At 46.7% G+C, this 19,901-nt stretch overlaps 1 long non-coding RNA gene across 1 annotated transcript; it reads right to left on the reverse strand.

Moving 5' to 3' along the window:
• Positions 1 to 815: 815 nt before the first annotated feature.
• Positions 816 to 19,146, reverse strand: LOC125945631 (uncharacterized). Its single transcript, XR_007467097.1, has 2 exons — positions 16,913 to 19,146; positions 816 to 11,843 (listed from the first exon to the last, which is right to left on the reverse strand). It is a non-coding gene; the product is annotated as an uncharacterized LOC125945631 (long non-coding RNA).
• Positions 19,147 to 19,901: the final 755 nt, after the last annotated feature.

A 19,901-nucleotide genomic window follows, 5' to 3' on the forward strand; every position in this document is an offset into this window, starting at 1 on the left:
TTGCCGCGGCTGCGCAGACACGGAGCTAAACCGTGACGTCACGGCGCCGACCCACGGGATATATAGCTCCGCGTCGCCGCCGTGGCGACACCAAAGCCCCGCTGTCTCCGCGCCGAGCTCACCGCGAAGATGGAGCGGCCGAAGAGCATCACTCCCAAAGAAGAGGAAGCGCGGCGTGAAAGCCGTCGCGCCGCTACTCGAGAGCGAGTGCGACGACTTCGGTCCGATCCCGAGTGTCGCGCCGTCGAAGCGGCGGCGAAACGTCGGTGATTCGCAGAAGATTCGGAGTTACGAGCCCACGAAAACGAGCAAGATCGTTTGAGCATCCAGATACTCTAACGACCGAGTGTTCTCTGCTCCTTTGGCTGTCGATGATTCCGGGGTGATCTTGCGCACAACGTGGCCAAGTCTCGACCGCAAAAACTTGGCCGAACCGAGATAAAGCCAAGTGGGGTCGCCAGCTTCGCTGTTGCCCAGTCTTTGCACCACTAGTGTGAAACTGCCCATAATTGTTTTTGCGGGGGGGGAGGGGGGATGGAACAGAGAGGGAAAGGGGAACTGGGCAGGCTGCATACTAACACGGAAATTTAGAGGGCGGGGGGCACGTGCCAAGTGTGCACCCTCCCACCCCCTTTGTCTACGCCACTGGAGAGCGGGTTTGGTACGGTTTCATGGGCAGACCTTGCACTGAATTCTTAGGTTATCACCGACAAGAAAGCCACCCCCAAAGTAAAGCTTTGTTTAATGGCTGCTTGGTTTACTTCAGCAACAAAACTGCCAGAACTACGCATATAGTGAAGACAAGAAGACGTAGGGAAAGCTTTAGAGATGTTTTTATTACCCCTCCAAGCTGAGAGTTCCACTCTAAATAATTAGCCTCAGGCTGCTTAGGCTCTAAACCAAATAAACAATCGATCGTCGAATCACCACGTCAAAGGCAACACGAGTACAATACGAAACACCTTGATTTTGCACTGTAGCAAGTCTCCACACAAACAAACAAACAAAAAAAAACATCTGAATACAATTCGCTCACCAGTGATGACATTCCGACACTTGTAGAAACGATGGTGCTCACCCATGTACACAGCAATCATCTCAATTAAAAACCGGTACCACATAATTTCAGGCACACATTCAAGAATACAAACACCCCAAGGCAATCAACAGTCAAGTGAACGAGTGTGCCTACATGGTGCAAGTTTCTTACATATGTACTTAATTTTGCTTTACAGTGACTGGGTTTTGCACGGAATGATAAATCTTCAACACTGCAATTTATGACTGGTGTGCAACTTCACAACCTGAATTTAGAAGAGCACTCACATTTGGCAGGCTTCAATTTGTCGATCATGTGGAAATAGAGAGATATTCCTAAATTGTAAGAACATTAATCCAGTGAACAGTTTAAACAAGGCATTTGGGATTAGTGGTCAAAATAAGGGATAATCAGGTTGGGGCAGAATTCCCAAAGCCTTTTAATTCACAATTTTCATTGGCCAGTGGCTTTTAATCTTAAAAAGTTATCTGCCAAATGAAGTGCTCATGAAGTGCTGTGCCATACGAGATTTCTCTGCGAATTCAGGCCCACATCCTTAAATGCACAACCGGGAAGCTGCAATTAAAAATTTTTTGGCATTGCGTTGATGCACCCAACATGGTGGCATTAAACCGAGAACAACCATCCATGCCTCAAGAAGCAGATGGCAAATGCACTCCACTGCACGACAAAACTGGCCTCAAAAAACTTGCTCATCACAACCTGTCTGCGACCACTGTTGCTTCTTAACACACAAAAAAAGTTTAAAATGAACGACAGCCAAAAACCGAGTAACCTATTCTACAGTGGCCTGCAAAAGCAAGAACAAAAACTATATCTGAAGTGTGGGTTAAAATGCAACAACTAAATAACACGTGCATAGCTATGCATATAGACTATATAACAAATAAAACAAGCCTCTTTGTATGTACAATCTACATGTGAACAGAACAAGGTGCATGGTAAAATGCATCGCATCAGTTGTTCCAAAAAACAAGTACAGCTGCGTTATAGAGCAATGCATCACACCGGGGACTATTTTTCACTATAAGAACTTTCAGCACTATCTGAAGTCCTGTTTCCCACTACAACATGAACTGGAAAAAAAAAATTCCAACACATACACAACCTAAACATATCTCTTCATGTCTGTGTTTTGTAACAAAATACTATGTACACGAGCCCTCCTCGTTTCGCATTATTCAGCTTACTTACAACTCCCGTAAAACGACCTGAATATACACCCTTAGTGAACTTCAAGGTCAGGTTCCCCCAAACAGCAGCAAAAAGTTCCTTCATTGGAAAAGTTCAGCAAAGAGGTGACACACTAATATTAATGTACCGTATTTATTCAATTATAAGGTGGTCATGATTATAAGGCGAGGATGCAATCGGGGGGACCCAAGAAAAAAAAACTTGAGTACGCACACCAATATAAGGCGATACAGAGTAGCCGACGAATTATCGAGACTCGGCGGGGATTGCCTGAAATATTGAATTACTAACACAGCCAAAATGAAAAATGGCAACCATGAAATAGGGGGGGAAGCAAGCTTCAACATGTGGGTTATATGCGAATTTTGCCTTAACGGTGTGGCTTCACGGAAGTGCGAATTTCTCCTTATAGGGTGGCTTCACGGCACCACAGCGCGTGCTGCCGTAGAGCCACACCTAAAGGCAAAATTTGTATATAAGGTATTTTGTGACTTCGGTGCTAAAAATTCTGGGAAACAACCTCGCCTTATATTCAAATAAATACGGTATACTAGAATAACAGAAGCCTTATCCAGGAGCAGCAAGGCTGCTAGCACCACCTTGTGACATTGCAATCAAGGATAGATAACATGTCACAGACTTTTTGTGTAGCATGAACTATTTCCACAAAAACAAAAAGTTGCAAAAATACTTTTTCTAGGATTAGGTCGCTGTTGGCACGCTTACGTAGACAGTATGTGGAGTGCCATTGGTCACTGCAATAAAAGCACTGCATGCTTTTGTTCAACATTGTGTCACTAGCTAGCATCACCAGCACCACTGTTCACTTGTACGCATTCTGATAGCCCATCCTGCAAACATTTGCTCTAGTAAGCACACACTATGTCAGAACACTCTATTATGGTGACATGACCCTTGCAGAATAAGTTGGCTATGTCTTGGTGCTTAGTGCTCCAGTTATCAACACAATGCTTTATGCAGTTTCATTTTGTACTTGAGCAGTGACTGGATGTGCCATTGACTTGCACAGTGCCAGGCAGTTTGCCACATGTGAAACTCACAATGCGAAATTTAAATTCCAACAGTAAAACTGCAGTACTGTTCTTAGACTAACAGACACATTACTACCCTTGACAATAACTTGCAAGAGTGATATGGTACTCTTGCAAGAGTGATATGGTGCATGAGTTTAGCCGATTGTTTTGTAGAGCAGGGGTTCTGTCAAGCTGCTGTTATGGGGGCAGCTTTTAGCTACAGCCTCCTCTACCTTTTTGATGGCGAATGAAATGTCACTGTACTACAAGGGCAAGTGAATTGCCCCTGACACATAACCTACCAATAAAATTCTACACTTTATTTTTCATTTTTTTTTGCATATGTACGTGAACCGTCCTGTTCGTGTTCCAGTCACCCATGATACTATAGCCACAATCATTAAATGCAGCAGTTCCGTCGGCAGTTCAACAAGAGCAGTGCAACAATGCACAGTCGACCGATTCTTTAACAGTACCGCGCGAGCGTTGACTGGCCGGCCAGTAAGCGCCTTCGCACCGTTAGAAGGCACTGACTGGCCAACCAGTGGACGCTCGCGTGGTACTGTTATAGAATCGGCCAACTGCATATTTTCTAGTGTAGAGGCAATGTATGCAAACTGGGATTCTGTGGTAAAAAAAAAGGAACACACATTCACAATGCACATAATTTTCATCCTATAGACATGGCTTGCCACTACCATTAAGGAGTTTTTGCTGTGCAGGGACGCTGACCTTGAGGTTAGGCAGAAGGGTGCCCTACTGTAGCAGACAAAAAAAAATAATAATAAAAATAAAGAAAACAAAAGCTCGACTATAGCAGCAACCAGGACACTGGGATGTAGGCTACCTATGTATACATACTTTTTATCACAGACCGCTGCCTCAAATCAAGCCTCGACTATTGCTGCCGCTTGAGGCATAGAACTGAACACCCAACTCTAAAGCTCTTGTGGTAATTTTGCAGTGGAACAGGCAGAGATGCCGCGTGAAACTTATTCTCTTCCCTTCAATTAATATACTATATAATATATATTGTATATATATTTAATTTCTAATTGACCCTGCACCTTCAATGCTATTTAAAAGAGGGCTCAAGGCATAAAGATTTGCAGACGGCTAAAAGAACAGTCTGAACAGCCAGCACATTTGCAACTACTATTGTAATACAAGCGTGTTGATGGATTGCACGGCAACACCACACACACACACACAAAATAAAGATTAGAAGCCAGGTGACATAAACAACCTCTACACAAATTTTTCTTCTGAAAGGTTGTGGGAACATGACAGTCCATTCTTGCTGCCAGGAACTCAATGCTTCAAGGTACATTACAAATGCAATGCCAAGTGTACAGGAATGATGCTAAATAAATAAAGTAACGAGGCATACTTATCAGCTACCTACGTAGCAATGTAAAAAATAATTCACATCTAAAGCAGGCCCCAGAAAAAATACTTTAGCCCGAGTGAACAGCCACTATAAGAAGTGTAGCGTTAACATATTGTTTCGCAGTTACCTGGCAAAATCGCGTTGTCCTGTCAGTTAAAAAAAGAAGGAAATATAGCTCCGTTTTATAACCATGCACGCCATAACATGACAGTCAAACGTCTTCTCAATGTCCACATTCAGACAGCAGCTCTTTCCAGAGAGAGAATATATATGCTATTGCCGAGCTAAACTTGCGGAATACATGCCGGACTACTCAGCCGGGTAAAATAGATTTTTATTTCACCGACAAGTTGCAAACAAGCAGTGAGCCATAGAACGCGCACCTGTGGTGCAAGTGAACTTTCTTAATCCTAGGATGTGCTGAGCGAATATTTTCCTTTTCTGCTGTTAAATGCGCACGCACGACCGATCACCACGTTGCTTTTGGTCCTCTGAACAATAAAGGCTCGTACGAAACAGTGCTACGATCACACTGAGACTGCAAAGCGCATAGAGAGATGCACACTTTGGCAGCAAAAGCTCACACGTATTCACAACAACGGTAAATAGTAGTGCTCGGTGAGGTTCTTGCTTTGACGATCTGAGCATTGGTACCACTCCAATGGAAGTAGCCACTCAACTTCTCCAATACACGTTCCCGAACCCACCGATGAGGTGATGCTAGAGGAACTACCCTTCCCCCTCTACTGCCTTTCAAGAAGACATCTAAAGGACTTGACGAAATATGGCTCATAAATCGCAGAGGCACGTCGCTGATGTTACGAGAGTGCACAGATAAGGACAGACATTAACCCTCCACTTGGCAAAGTCGAGAAAGTGCTGCAAGTTCATCTGCATTTGCAAAAAAGAAAAAAAAAGGCCATTTGTTTCTAAGCCTCGATTACAAACTTATGGCTCGTAAATCGCAAAACTGTGTCACTGTGGTGTGGTGACTACACAAATAATGTCCAGCACTAACCCTCTCCCTGGCAATGTCAAGGAAGTATCGCATCGAGTCAGTCTGCATTTACGAATACAGCCGTTTGCTTGCGTCAAACTTCTACGACCCTGTCATTTACAGCCAGCCAGCAAAGTGCATGTAAAAAAAAAAACAAATTTTCCGCTTTGTTCAAGGGTGTAAACCAAAATGACACTAGACAGAGTGCAGGGCTAGATCGAAATCTAGCGGTGTGCTTGGCTCTTAGGACAATTAGCTTGCAAACAAGTACTGCAAAGAAAAAAAAAAGGGTATAAGGCCGCTAAAAACGTTGAGAGATCTTTCACACTGAACGCACGTTGCTATTTGCACGCAACTCACAAATCAAGCGACTTAGAGAAACCACAGCCGCAAGTGGCACATACGCTTACAAGCACTGTGGCTAACGCAATGGAGTTCTTAGTTGGAATGTGGCATTCAAGCTTGACTGCGGATACTACAGAGAGTTTAGAGTAACATATGTCAGATCACTAGCACCCCCCCCCTTGTACACTAAAACAACTGCACACTTCTGACACATGACAGGACAGGCAACAGAATAACAAGCAATAATGCATGAATGGTACAGAGAAATTGTGAATTTTAGTCCTCAACATTCCGTCTGGAAGCTGCTCCACCAATTGACATTTTCTGCTGACAGAACAGTAGGCTGATTATACGAAGGCGACCCTGAGCAAAGGTTAGTAGAAGGTGAAAAGCTTACAGAGACCTTGAATATTCACACATCCGGTTAACGTTCTTTTCAAACGATTATCGTCGCGCATCCACGAGTACAAGAAGAGTAGCTAAACGTGGCTCCTCCACAGCCTTTTTAGTTGCACCACTTTGCTCACCAGCAAACACTTTATGATCACATATGGTACACCTAAAGATAACACTGTGTACATATCTGTGCCTGCAAAAAAAAAAAAGAGCACAAACTCGCAGATCTATGGTCATGAAAGATGAGACATGCTGAACATCCTTACACCTAACGAGAGCAGAATAATAATTCACACTATGCACACACTGTTCAAAACAGTCAGTTATGCGAACGACTAAATCGGTGCAAATGTAACTGCGTGTTCACAAAATAAATTATATTTCTAGCTTCGTTGCACGTGCAAACAAGAAAGAACAAAAATAATAATCTGCCACTGAGCGACAGTCCTTCATGTCTTTTCTAACTGCTGACGAGCATCTCAGCTGCGAGTGCAATTTGTGACTAAGCCTGAGTTCTTGGGATTTAAAAAGTCAGGCCAAGACTATGTGCCCTTCATTACTTTGTAACAGATGCATATCTATAATTGCTACTATCTCTATTAAGTTGTAAACACCTAAATAGCTCTTTCTGGCAGTGTATGACACACACTGCTCCCGAAACCATAGATGGATGGATGGATGGACCGACAAGACCAGTGCTACAGCTGTGGTAGTGTAGAGATGAATGAATCTCGTGGCGAGGCTCAGCCTTAAATGCCAATGTTAGGTGGTAGATTATGCACACCCTGTTGAAAAAGACGACGAGAATGTCTCAAAATGCAACGAAAGCTTCTGTTGTCAGCTGGATATCTTGTGGTGACAGTTTTCTACCATGACAGAACTGCCCTTACAAGCAAGAGGACGTCGAGCTAACGGCAGAACTGACTGTCGTGACGACAGTTGTCACAACTGTTGTCACGTCTAGCATCACCCCCTTCTGTCATCACATTGATAAAATCTCACCGCAGAAATTCCAACCAGTATGACAACCGTGGATTCCGAAATTCAATGAAAGTTAGTCCGTGCCAAAAACAAAATTTCTGTTAGGTTTCCTACAGGGTTGTGTACACATACACAACTCCTGACTGACTTGGCTGACACTGCGTTTACAAGGACTACTAGCAATGCCAGTGCAGATACCAAGCACAGCAGCTCACCAACAACCGTGCCATATAGACCAGAAGTAAACAAGGTCAGGGTGGTCGCCACCTGACAAGCAAGCACTGTACGTACATCATCACAAGCAAAAAAAGTGAGCAAGAAGGTATGAATTAACAGCAGAATATTTCCTTGTGCCAGCTGGTACCAGAGCTGCCAGCTACAGTGAGTTGTAATGGTATCTTTGACTGGCCACTTCAAAGCACTCCCTGCAGGACTACAAAGTATTGTGAGATAGCTATATTTCCAGGATAAGTAGACTCTAACAATAATAATGACTTTTACTTTCCATGTTGTTACTCTCCATATTTCATTTGGTCCAGAATGCTTCCTTTTTCATACTTATTACCAACTCAAGGTTTCCATGAGTGTTCTTACACAAACCCGTGCTCGTATATGGACCTACTGCACACGTAACGCAGAAGACGTCAGTTCAGCTTCAACCTGCGGCAAGTTGTTCGTCCACTTTCCCTTTCCTTATTTTTTTTTTTACGGTGACCTTATTTTCTCTAGTACAGTTATGGTTACATCTTTTACACGGTGATTGTAAAACAGTGCTCAAAAAAGTCGAGGACAAAGAAAAGGTACACGTCACATGCGCTGTTAGGCATCACTTATGACCACTTTTCTTTGTCCTCGTCTTTTTTGAGCGCCGCTTTACAATCGCCACACAACTTTACCAACCTGCTCAACTTGCCGCACCTGTCAGTTTACTCTTCTTAATCGCTGTTATTTTGTACATGTGTCTCACGATATGAAATCTCTTTGGGCTGCTTAAAAATCTGATCAAATTATACTGCTCATCTGTACACTCAGTATATAACCATATTTTTCACATTACCCTAAAGACAGAAATTTGTGCTCTTATTGTTGCTCTACATCCTTGTAACTCTGGGGCAGTCACCTCGCATTGCTGTGTCTAAAAATTGTATTGTTCATTTCAATCGTACGAGTGCATCTCATCGACCTGAGGCCTCGTCAGGCTAAGTGGTTACACCGTTAGCCCCAATTCCCCTGGGCGATTTTGTTAACATCCCAATGAATTTTCATTTATAACAGGAGCCAGCATCGTCCTGTAATAAAGCCTAATTGCTGCCTTACATAACCACAGAAGTAATACCGGAGTGCTTGGAAATGATCAGTTGGAGATATCACAAGAGAGTCATTGAATTCCGGTCACGACACAGTACACACTATGGGCACGTCCTATAGTACTGCATTGAGACCAGATTTCATGTCGTCTACAACTCTCTGTTGCTACCGTGCCTTTAACCATGGACCCTGCAGAAAAAACAAGCTGCATAGCCTCTAGTTAAAAGCATACAGGGATGTTCACCTTAGATTCCATTCAAACAACAACTAAAGGTATTAACAGGGATGCCACAGTCATATTAATCTATGCCAAAGTATAGGCTACAAGAAAAGAAAAATGTTTAAAAAATTTGATTAACGTTAGGCACCAAATAGACCCTTTTCAGAAACTTCAAGTTGGCTTTCTAGCACAGCAACACTGCTCAACGTGGAAGTAATGGTCCTCACTGACATTTTAGTGCTGTTAAGCCTTTTCCCCGATGCAGATGAGCCTTACTCCTTACGACATGTTGACCCAATAGGCCGTATTTTCGCGCATACTAGCCATGTTTCAAAAATCAAGAAATGCAAGTACAAAAATGGAGTGTTGGCTATACACAAATTTGACTTTGAAATGTGGCTCTATGGCAATTCAGGGTGAAATGCTGTGAAGTGTGCGCATGGGTAAGTTTGGATTTCTCTATTTTCCATGCCTCTGTCGAGGGCTGTATTAAGGGTTGCGGGTTACATGCAGACGTGAGTTATGTACTAGCAAAAATACAGTAAGGGCCGATGAGTTGAGCTGGTCACAGGTCGAAATCCAGCTCAGTGTGTGTGAATGATGAGAATGATACACCTTTATCTATAGTTCATGGCTATTACCAAAAGACGGCTTAACGGCTCTAAATAATTTGTTCAACAGCCTTTTGCTGCCCTTTGCTGACTGGGAATGTGTTTGCTCATGTGATAGATCACCCCTCTACAAGATACATGTGCATTAACGCGCATTTTAAACTTTGAATATTACAGCACAGGCTTTCATAAAAGTGGAGCATGCAGACGTGTAAAGAAAGCCAGTGGCACTATCAACAGACCAAGATTTTTTAATTTTCTGGCTGGCATGCCAGAAGTACTCAGCAATTTTCTTAAAAAAGGCCATTTCTTGAACTAAACAGAGTGATGTTGATTGGCAGAGATAAGTAATTGCTGTATACTGACAATTGTCTTGATATAAATTTCGATGCGACTTTTTTTGGCATGGAAAAGTCTTTAAAAAAAATGAAACAGCCACATAACAAACAAACAGCCTCCCCGTAACACTATCATTCCAACAAATGTAGTATCTTCCGCATTTTCAACAAGGCATTGCAGGAATGGCAACTTCACCACTATGTGAAAAAGGCTCGTGGCATTTTTTCGTAAACAGCAGGAGAACATTCCTGCAACACTTTGTGTCCTAAACAAAGCAGTGAACATATTGTTTATGCTGTTTACATATCTGCTGCTACTGCAATTTACTTTGTGAAATATTTATGCAAAGCACGCGATGCTTTGGCATGCAATGCAGTAAGAAACGGGCCTTTTAACCCTTGGATGTCATTTTTAATTATGGGAATCATCATATTTGGGGTATCCAGTTATGCAAGGAAGCCAACTCAATGGTTTTTGAAAAGTGTCTATCGTGAATGCCAAAAACACAACTAACAAGAGATTTAACTTATCACGTCCATATGCAGTTGTTGCAGCAAAGACATGGACACAACTATACAAAGTTCTTGCACTTCCACGCACGCTTGCACCTTGCAAAAGACGACGACAATGCTGGTCATAGCAGTTGCTGCAATTCCAAGACATTATGAAAGACTGGTATAAAAGAACTACTCTCATCCTAGAAATTCTTCTAAGTTAATTGTGCAGTGCTCTCATCTGCAAAGAAACCCCTTGGTTCTTTGTGAGTGGTCTTCTTTTAAGTCTACAAGCAGTAGCCTGACTATGAATGGAAGAGCAGTCCTCACTGTGTGCATTAACAAAAAACCCCGAGCCTGTGCAACGTCGAGCAGACACCGCGCAGACGCCCCCAACTCATTTTATGCCTCATTGCAGCGACAACCAAGCTAAACTTAGCTGACGATTATGATGAGAGCACGACATTCCTCTCAACAAAGTGTTAGGGGAAACACCGGGAAGGGGAAGATGACACTCCAATGGGTGCGTTCTGTGGAGCACGCATTCACAACCTTGTCACATATTTCTATATGCTCATCCCACGAATATACGAATGACTCTGGGGAACTATATATAAAAAGAAACTCTCAGGCGACTAAAAAAATGCAACAACTGCCGAGCAGTATATATATATATACTATATATATATAACACACTCTGAAAAAGGGAACAGGGGTGGGGAGGGGGGTTGAAGGCAAAACGACAGGTTCTCGTAGCGTAACATGAAGAGGGAGAGCCCTTCGAGACGTTGAAGGGAAAGGGGGCTAAACAAGACTAGACAAATGACGTCGTCGTAGGCTGCTCACACTGTTTCCAGAAGGCCCAGTGGCCACATGCATTTTTCGTTGTGTGGGAAGTCAGCGCCGACCATCTCTCGTTTATCGACATTGTAGAGTCACTGCAACCAGAGTCCGGACCATGCGCGCACACACACACACAATGTCCTCACCTTCAGTGATTGCAGTGTTTACTGTCCTGTCGTTACATTCAGCTTCCGACAGATGCAAGGCTGACTGTCCTGTCGTTGGAGGCGACGGTCCTGCTGTTGCAGCTGACAGTCCTATCATTGCAATCAGCTTCATTAAGGTGCAATGCTGACCGTTCTGTCTTTGCAGTCAGCTTCCTTCGGAGGTAATGACCATGACGTCCCAGCACATGACTGCCTGTTGTTGCGGACAGCGTCTTTCTTATGCAATCTGTACATGTCAAGTGTTATCAACGGGTGCAACTGCCGTGGAGCAATGCAAGGGGTTGTGGCGCTTGTTGCGGCAGGTTTTCATTACTCAACTAAACAGTGTTGCGCGGCTGCTCAGTGACCGGCTCACGCACAGCTGGTCAGACAGAAGTGATTGTCCAGAATGCTTCCTTAAGCGACGCGGGTGTTCCGGCATCTTCGGCTGTGGAAGTAGCCTTGTTCTCCCGGCCAATGACATCCTGCAAAACAGAAGGGTTCGAGCTCCAGCCAGACAACAAAGAAACCTTGCTTAAAAATGATGTTAGAAAAGGAACAATAAGTCAGGTTCAGGCCAGCAGATTATTTCATCTCAACTCCAGCTCCCAGATTTCGCTGGAAAGCTTCATTTGCAATTAGCATTGCAAGGAAGGCCAAATTTTTCTCTCTAGAATTTCCGGCATAGAACACAGGTGGCAATGACAAGTCTGACACAGCCTCGCTTGGAAGCTCCTCAATAAAAATATTATGTGGTGGTGGAATTTGAACCAGGGTGCCCCTGTAGAATATCTGGACACTATTCCTATTAGGCCTCAAATGAATGCATGGGACAAGTAACTGTCAACCTCACCCCTCTTTTTCCCCTGTGGCAACTAGTGCTTTCAGACTATCAGCACGTGCTTCAAATTTATAAGCAGCAATTTGTGAATCAAATCAAGACCACCAAGCGCCCGCAGCAGTTTTCTCCGAGGCAGATGAAGTGGTACATTGAGCAATTAATGCATAGATAAGCCACGAAGCAAGAGTGGAGTGAGAGGCCGACCGGGCAGAGAAACGTGAGGCTGAATGCTTCACCCTGGTTTAATCGGGATCGCTTAATCACTTGTCCCGACCTTAATCCCATAGACTCCCATGTATACAGTAAAACCTCGGTGATACGAATCTCGCGGGTTCGCGTGAAATATTCGTATCACCCGAAATTCGTATCATCAAAACATACACAATCTCAAGAAAAATGAATTTATTTTTACCAGAAAAGATTTCTAATAGTGGGGTCCAATTGATACCTTCCTCGCTGCTGCGTTTTCCCGGCTGCTACGTCGCGTTTTCGCGGTCCCGACCTAAATCCCATTGACTTCCAAGTATAGTCGAATCTCGATAATTCGAACTCGAAGGGGCCCAAAAATTTGTTTCGAATTAAAAGAAGGACTTATTTTTGAAATATTCGTGCACCATAGCACGACGTACGAACGGTGCGATTCGTGAAATATCGCGGCGTGCAAGCACATATCGAGCGAGGGCCACGAAACTGCCCGCGCTCGCTTCGCGATAACGGCCGAAAACGAAACTTCAGGGAGCGGGCGGCGCAAGCACGCCGAAAGAGAGAGATTGTGGTTGTGAAGAGGAAGAGGCAACACAGCGACGGGCGCGCGCGGGGCCGTCGCAGGTGAGGGAGGAGGGCGGCAGGGAAGCAGATTTGGCCTCGGCAACTTTGTAGCTTCTGCGACTCCCCTCGCCCTTCCTCTCAACACCCTCGTAGCCCCCTCACCTTCGACTGTCTCCGTGCGCGTCCACCGCTTAGCCCGCTCCCTGAAGTTTCGGTTTCTGCCGTTGAAGCGAGCGTTGGCTGAACTGGGCCTCCGCCGTTGCTTCCCTCTGCGCTGCATCCGCAGCATTGGCTGAGACGTCGGCACGTACACGCGTGTTCCAGCGCCACGCAGAAACGGCGACCTTGGCGTGACGCAGCGGTTCTCTTTTTTTTTCTCCGCGCAGCGTTGAGGGGTCTCGCCTAAGCTTTTGCTCTCTGGCGGTGTCGGAGCAATGCCGGTTGGAGGCGCCGCCACGTGATTTGGCGCACTGCTGAGAGCATTGTCAGTGCGCGGTATGTTCGAATTAACCATCGCAGATGCTTTCGCATTCGAATAACTGGGCGTTCCCCGTGATACTTCGCCAATCTATAATGTACCAGCACGTCACGTTGCGTATGAATGTTGCGGTCACGTAAATTTATCGGCCAGCTTGTACATTGCAACAAGCGACCGATGCGTTGCAACAAGCGACCGGCACGTTGCAGATACGACGCACCCGCGCGGTTGCCGTTACTGCCGTATTCTGAAAGCAATCTGCGACGTGCACATAGTGCGCGCCGGCGCGGACCTTATCATCGAAATGATCTGCGATAGTTGACCAAGTGTGCCTAGTGCCAGTAGCTTCGTATGCGCTGTGCCTTCGACGTTTAGTTCGCGTTGAAGCGAGAGACAGCGCAAAGGTCAATTCGCTTGCTGCTGCTGCTGCGTTTCCGTTGCTTCACCTTTCGGGCGATACTGCGTCTTTTTTTTCTTCTTTTTTTTTTCGTGGTCCCTTGAAAAACGTATCAACAGGACGTTTTCTTCTTGTCCAAATCGTCAACGATCGCCTTCTGAAAGGCGCATAAGTGCGCGCACGTGATCTTGGGAATATTTTCGCACGCCACTGAACGCCAGAGCAAGTCGAGTGCAGGGAGCGTTTTGGCTGTTGGGGCTGCGCCGTGGTCGTCGTTGCAGCATTGGTCCTCGTCTAATTTCTCACTAAGCATCGGCTAGGCTGTGATGTGATCAGGTCCGCTCGACATGAGGACCAATGAGAGATTGCGCAGCCGCGTGACGTAGTCGCTTGCTTGGCGACTATGGATCCCGCCCAGATCCCGCTGTGCCACCGCCGCTGTTGCTCACGCGTTCGTATGATCCATAGCGGCGCGGCAACATGTTCGAACAGCCGACTTTTTTCATATTGTGAGCAATGTATTTCGGCCGGGGAATGTTACGAATTCGTATCACACCGAAATTCGTACCAGCCGGGTTCGTATCACCGGGGTTTTACTGTAATATGTTCCCCTTTGATATGTCGCCATTCTCTGATGTTCCTGCATTTTACGTTGGTTTTGAACAAGGCAGTCAACTAAATTTAGCGGTGAAAAGGGACATTAGGACTTGCACATTACTACGAAGACGATAAATCTATATACAGTAGAACCGCACTGTTACGTTCCTGGGTGCTACGTTTTTCTGGCTGTTACGTCGTTTTCGGCCGGTCCTGGCACAGCTCCCATAGAACCCAATGCATTGGTAACCCCGCTGTTGCGTCGCAACTGTGGGACTGTTCCTGCATCATATGTTGCGAACTGCCACCCCGCGCCGGCCGGAGCGGCCATTTTCACTTTTCATGTCGCTTTGCTTGGTGGCTTGATGATGGCATTGGCCGCCCAAGTGCTCGGGGCGACAACTAAAACGTACTTTCGGTTTCCACCAACAAAAGTATGGCCCTTGATATTCGTATTTGCTATCTAAAGATGGTGTCTATGACGCGTTGTGGCTCTAAAATTGGTTTTGGCTCATAGATGTTCCGTATAAAATCCAAGGGCGATAACGCCGTCGCCGCACGCTATATGCTGTATGTGCGAGTGAAAGCGTGCGGGGGGAGCCAACGACCGCGTCTAAATCTCGCGCGCGCAAGAAAATGCAGGGAGGAAGCATACCTTCTTCCGTTGCGCTTGAGGCACTGGCAAGGGAGCGAGTGGGGAGGGATAGCGGGCGGTGTTGTACTGTACTCTGGCATGTACTCAGGCATCAACTGCGTACTGCGCAGCGGCGCGCAGTCGCGCGGGCCGTATCTTGGAAGCGATCTGCATTGGGGGCAGAGTCTAGGCAGTGTAGGTGCGTCGGCGGCTCGTAGCTTTGTGCGTGCTGTGTGTTCTAGGCGCTCAGTCTGCGTTGAAGCGACAGACAACAGCATGAAGGTCACTTCGGTCGCTTCTGCAGCGGTGCTTCCTCACGCCAGCGTTTGACAGCGCGCGTCCACGCTCATCGAGTGTGATGTATTCATGTTTGCCTGTGGGCGCTGACACCATGCTTGTTAATATAGTTATAAGCCAATGTTTACAAGTTTATACGGACGATAAAACTACTATCCTTACTTTGTATAGCTGTCTGCTAATTTGTTATCGCAATCGATGCTTCGGCTTTCGGGCGAAACTACGACTTTTTTTCACATGTAAGAATTAAAATATTATTATGTGCAGTTCAACACTACTCCCATTTCTAAATTTTTCCTGTTTCTCAGCTCTTGCGTTTCCCGGCTCTTACGTTTTCTTTACGGTCCCATGAAAAATGTATCAGTGGGGTTCTACTGTATCCTTGCAATGACCGTAACGTTGCAACAAGTGGCCAAGGTTGCACAAGCATATCGAGAGGAAACGCGCACAGAGCAGTTGGCGAAGACTTGGCCCGAAGAAGCGTGCACTGGTTAAAACCTACCGGGAGGCAAGCGTAGGGCTGCATACACAGAGAAACTGCACTGCTGACAGGACAAGTGAATAGAGCAGAGCGTTCAGCCATCTCTTTTTCTATCTGTCTGTCTCTTTGCGTGCATGTACACATGTGTGCATGTCTGTTCATGCATCTGTCACTCAGAACGGTAGCGCCACAAGTGCTTAGTGTCGGGTTACTGAAGTCATTCAATGGCTACCGAGTATGCCGCGTAGTAGCAATACAATTTCAAGTTAACTGAGCTTGAGAAAACACGCACCCCGGGTGGTGCGTGTTTCTATTTATGCCCAAGCCCAGTGCTCGACCGCTGGCGCCGCCATGCGCCACTCGCGTGTACTATGTTTCTAGCCCGCACGGCCGGGCTCGACTGGCACGCGCGAGCGCACGGCTCCTCGAGCCCAGCCGTGCTAGCCGCCACCATTGGAACGGAGAACACGCTGGGCTGGTGGTGACTAGGCATGACTGTGGCTGCTGCTAAGGGATCGATGCCATTCCTAAATAAACGCATCACTGTTTTGATGATCCAAATATAATCTCACTATCAGGGAGGGAGCAGTCTACCTGACTGGAGCTGTATTTCTTCATTGGGGTGTTGCGGAGCGTGCCCAAACGACCGCCGCTTCACGTCGGCGCCTGGCACCGCGGCTTCCGCCGTGGCCCCGGGGTTCAACTGACCACACTTCCAAACAGAGAGGAAAAAAAAAGCGTGATACCAAGAAAAAAAAAATCAGGTTTCTAGCCAAAGCGAGATTCGAACCAGCGTATGCCTAGTCCCGAAGCGAGCGTCGTAACCACTAGGCCATAGAGCCACGCTTCTGAAGCTTGCATTCATACGAACTATATGAGTGCGTTCAAGTGCCCTTGGTGAAAGAAACCACCTAGAAACATGGTACGCGCGAGCGGCGCATGGCGGCGCCAGCGGTCGAGCACTGGGCTTGGGCGCAAATAGAAACACGCGACATGGGTGTTACTAAGACAAAAACAAACTTCAGCTACCACCGTCAGAACACCAGAAGCGCCACACCGACCTGTTCATAGTCGAAGCTGGAGTTAAGGTTCCGAGCCGACCTCGACGAACGCGTCACACGTGGGGACAGGATCCGGCGGTTAAGCGTCTCGGGCGACAGAGGCACGGGCGCACGATTCAGCGTCTGGCTCTGAAAGACCATGCCATTGACGGGCACGAACGAGTTCTCGTCACCGTCCATGGGCGAGCAGCCGCCGCGACCACCACGGCTGGGCAGTGTCTGCTCCAGGTCGTCGACCTCTGGGAACTTGCAGTGCCACTTCGACGAAGGGGTCACGCCCGCTGGCTGCGAAAACTTTGCCGCCAGGAGTGCAACCCTTCCAGGTCTCGTCGCAGAGGCATCTACATCTGCCGCTGACTTTGCTGGCATGGTGTCGTAACCGGTCCACGGCTTTGTCATCACTGTCGTAGGGGAAGTGGCTCGCAGCGCCGATGCTTCCGCTCCCGAATTCCGCCCACTGCTGCCACCTGCCTTCTTGGGCGACGACTTTGTCGGAGATGTGCTGAGGTAAGTGGGGCGTGGACGGAAGCTGCTGCCGCGAGTCGTCCTCGTCGGCGAGCCCTTCGTTGGGGACGTCTTTGGAGGCGGGCTCAGGCGGTTCAGCTTTTCTGTCGGGAAGTCCTCGGCACGCCCAAGTGACAGTGACAGGGAACAACTCTCGACTGGGGCTTGGTCTGTCAGGAAATATGTCGGATAAAAGAATAACTTCAGTTTTAAGCTTCTCTAATGCAATCAATCATTATTACCTGTCCAAGAGCATGCTAGCATAGATAGCAGCTGCGTGAAACATTGAAGAACCAAGACTTATTGCCTGCTAAGGTATCAATAATAATCGTCTTGCTTATATTAAACAAAGGTGTGCAAATGTTTGGCTTCAAACTGCCATTGCCATCTTGTCCCGACAATGGCTGCTCGGATGGTAGGCTGTTTTCAATGCTGTGAATGCAGTTTTAGTTTCGCATCCAATTGTAATTCATGGGCAATTTTTGGACTCATTTACTTGGAAAAAACACTTGTGTGCTCGAATTGAGTAAATGTAAATGCATTAACTGACAGGCCACAGTTTTCTACAGTCACTTGACAAAGATTATTGTTCAAAGCGGTGAACAGCAAAGAAGCAGAAAAGTGTAAATGCAGTTTTCTAATCTTACTGCTCGTGCTATGCCAGTTTGCTTACAAACGAGCACCTTATCCAATGGCCACCTTGCAGAAGCACTGGAATAAATTATATGAATAAAATAATTTAAATAAAGCCATCGGTAAGAAGTGAAAGGCTGACTAGGTAAGAGGAGGAAGAAAAAGTCAGGCCTCAGCCCTTCACCACCACAGGAGAGTCACAAACAATGATTACTCAGACTAGAGTCATCAATGATTAAATTTTTCTTCTTGTCAAGAGGTGGTGATGTATAAACATCTTTATTCAAAAAGAGAAAGAGAGGAGTGGCCTCAGGGCCTGCTTTTGGCCCCATCTCCTACAACATGGGTTCTCAAAGTGGGTTCCGCGGAACCTACGGGTTCCGCAGGCCCCTGCTCGGGGTTCCGCGAGCCACTGATAAATTTTCCCTGGTCCCGCTCCCGACAAGTGTCTAAAACGGCGAACACGAGGTGCGCTTGATCCAAAGAACCTCCATTACCCGTGCCCGAGTGTCAAAAATCACATCACAGTGCGTAACAGCAACGCGCGAACTGCGCAATAAATACGCAAGCAGCTTGTAGCCACCCAACCTCTGAGAACGGGCAGCGCGCCTAAGCTTTCGCACTTGAATCTCGGAGGCCGTAACTTACCACCATGCGCCTTTCTCCTATTTGTAGATAGGGTAGGTGCCGATAGCGTGCGCACTGACCTATACGTTGAAGGGAAAAAAAAAACGCGGAGCACCGCAAATGCGCGCCGCAGAAGAGCAAGAACGGCGTAGCGTCCAACCGAAACGAAGCGGCGCAGTCCGCATCGCCGTGGTCCTCAGCGGTAATCGTACGCGGCACGTGACTGACAGCAACGCCGAAGCGCTTCGTGCCTAATTGTGCCTTTAAAGCCTTTATTCTTGCGTTTATCGCCGCGCGTAACACCGCGTTGGCGGCTAGCCGCGTGCCTCCGTAAGTGCGTAGTTGCTATCTCTGATCGCGTCGATAACTACCGCAGTTTCGTCCGCAGCGGTTGCGGCAAATAGTAGTTTCGTTTTCACTCGATGCGCGCGTCGGCTGCGTGCCTTCACAACTGCGTAGTCGCCGTCCATGATCGCGTCGATAGCGGCCGCGGTTTCGTCGACAGCGGTTGCGGCAAGCAGTAGTTTTGCTTTTACTCAGTGCAAAGCTGTCAAAGATAAAAAGCACCGGCTACATCGCGATGGACGGACAATTTGTTGGCGAGCAGCTGAGTGGCGAAAAAATAATCGGGATGTGCGCCCATTGGTGCAAAGCGCGTCTCAGATGAAAACGCGCGCCGCGAAGGATGTCGCGAGGCCTTCGCCGGTGCTAGCGCTAATCAGTCATGAGATGAAGAGAATTTCAGCTTCCGCACTGGTCTTGTGCTAAATAGAAACAAGATTTGACGATTCATTGAGTAAATAAAAGCGTTTTGACGTAGTGCAGCATTTGTTTGTTTTCTTGATACCCTCGATAATTCGGTTAAATCGGGGGGGGGGGGGGGGGGGGGTTCCTTGGCATTTTATGGAGCTTAGCAGGGTTCCCTGGGATGAACGTACCTGAGAACCCCTGTCCTACAACATGCCAGACTCCATGATGCAGGAGCGGAGCAAGGTATGATGACAACCGTACACCCATAATGTTCACACCTGCAGATGTTTACTCCATCCGATACCTCGCGAAACAGCGCATGACTTACAGCCCATAATATTGTGCCAGCTCTTTCATCCCTGCTTGGCATTAAACCTTTCTGGTCCAATGAGCCTTGTAGGAATCATAATGATTCACAAATAAAAATATCCAACATGGCTGAAAAATAAATACAGAAGAACAACTCTCATGGGGG

The sequence above is a fragment of the Dermacentor silvarum genome, chromosome 5 (assembly GCF_013339745.2).
Source record: "Dermacentor silvarum isolate Dsil-2018 chromosome 5, BIME_Dsil_1.4, whole genome shotgun sequence".
Taxonomy (NCBI): Eukaryota; Metazoa; Arthropoda; class Arachnida; order Ixodida; family Ixodidae; genus Dermacentor; species Dermacentor silvarum.